A 2,316-nucleotide genomic window follows, 5' to 3' on the forward strand; every position below is an offset into this window, starting at 1 on the left:
TGAATTATTACCTAAGAATCGATCAAAAGCCTACTTATCCTTGAGAAAATCAAGCGATATAATTCAATGGCCACTTTTGTAGGTATACGCAATTTGAGGATGAAAATAATAAAGAAGGTTTACAATAAATAGCTTTAATTCATTGAACAGAAAGAAGTTTCGGCACGAAAATACCTTCGCATTCGCCCCTGTTATTATATGTAACATAAATGGTCCGAGACTACCACTTCACGTCTGAATCTGTCTAAAAGGCAAACGACCTGAATATTCGGAAGAAAAATCACCTCTAATGGTTACGATTTTGCGGAAACAATTCACCCCGACGCGACGTCCAAAGCCTTTCCATTCCCTCTTCTCGTCGCAACCCGAGCGATTTCCACCCCTACACTCGGTCCATCCTCCGGCCAAGGTCAAGCGGAGTGTTTGGAAACAACAGGTGCCACAATTAGCCCGGTCGCCCCACTTCGCAGAGCGAATTCCAACAACAAACAGCTGATTCGGGTCGCGCCACTTACAGCATGAGGCCTGAGCCTTCGAAAGCCGTAATCCAAGAGGCTTTTGCCACGCGGATATTGGAGAGTGCATGTGACAGGCGAAAGTTTTCACCTAGTTATTTATAAACCACATCGCGAGGAAAATATGATAATCTAAAATAAATCAGCGACATAAATATGACGGCAATTTACCCATCGAACACCCAATATAGATTCTCGAAATGATTGGCTACTCATCATGAAATAGCCTAAAAGGAAATTGCAGGACATGATAGAATAATCATCATATCCTGGTGACAGTAATCAATTACATGATAGCAAATAGAATAACTGTGGAAAAAACTAATAAAACAATACAGATCTAACGTAGCCACCAATAGTGAAACTCTCTTTTTAAATATTCATTCACATCGGAACGATCACCTCTTAGGAGTAGGTTGCCTGCCATTTTGACCGATACTTGCATTACAGCGAAGAGTATTATTATAGAATTGATTGGCCAGATCATTAAGCGTGATGGCCTGATGAAGATAATCTTGGAACAACAATTGGACGGAGAGAAAATCAAAAGAAGGCCTTGAAAAAGTTATGTGGGGCATGTAATTAGAGACGTAAAAGAGAAGTAATACGCAAATATGAAAAATATAGCTAATAGCATAGCACGTTGGAAAGATGCGTTAAATAAATCTTCGAATTGTTTAATAATGATGATAATTTTTAAGTAGACGCATTTTTCGTTCGTTTCGGCGATGATGATAATATATATGGTTGGAAGAAAATTACTTTGCTTTTCTACAAAACACACACTTTATTGCCGCCTAGTTTCGGTACAGTGTACCGATACTAGGCGGTAATAAAGTGTGTACACTGTACCGAAACTAGGCGGCAATAAAGTGTGTACACTGTATCGAAACTAGGCGGCAATAAAGTGTGTGTTTTGTAGAAAAGCAAAGTAATTTTCTTCCAACCATATAGTGGAATTCTACAAAGTAAATGCATCAACAATTCAATGCATAATAATAATTATTGTTTCGAATGATAACATTATTTTAGAAAAAATCTCACATTTACAGAACAAAACATGCACGGCATAGGTATATTAAAGAGCATGGAAAATTGTTTTCAGGGGCTTCTGAACCTAAAGCAGGAGGAAATGAAAGGACAAAATTGAAAGAAGCATTGCAAAGCGAGCAAAATATTTTAGAAAAATTATGGCAAATACAAACAAAACAACACAGAGCTTATGAGGCCAGTAATAGTGAAAATCATTTCTTAGGTATTCACATCGAAACAATCGCCTCCAAAGACCTTTATAGCCTGCCAGGTTTATAAATACTTACAATACAGCGAAAATGGATTTAAAATTGAATTCCTCAAGTTCATGTCCAGAAATTACTGAATGTAATAAATATTGAAATTACTGTGACTTCTACCCTCGTTACTGGTATGCGGATAAAATCTCATCCGTTTCCCATAAATCTTGCCACATTCATGTGATATGATTGTTCAACATGCCTAGAAATAAACATTAAATAATTAAGGGTGATTTTCGTTATTTTCTATCAGCCTGAGCTGGGGAAATATGCTAATCAAAGTCATAAATTTATGCGCACGTTTAACGACATAATTTCCGCAAAAATTCCTCGGCGATTGAATATCCACGTACAAAATAATGAGGCAATTAATATTAACAAAACATTCGTCGAAATGAGAATAAATGACACAGTCCTTGAATGAGCAGTTGCTATCAATTAAAGCGAATAAAGTATTACAATAATTATTGTATTCGTCAGAACACACGAAATGCATACGAAAAGTTCAA

This window comes from Ischnura elegans, chromosome 9 (assembly GCF_921293095.1).
Source record: "Ischnura elegans chromosome 9, ioIscEleg1.1, whole genome shotgun sequence".
NCBI classification, from domain to species: domain Eukaryota; kingdom Metazoa; phylum Arthropoda; class Insecta; order Odonata; family Coenagrionidae; genus Ischnura; species Ischnura elegans.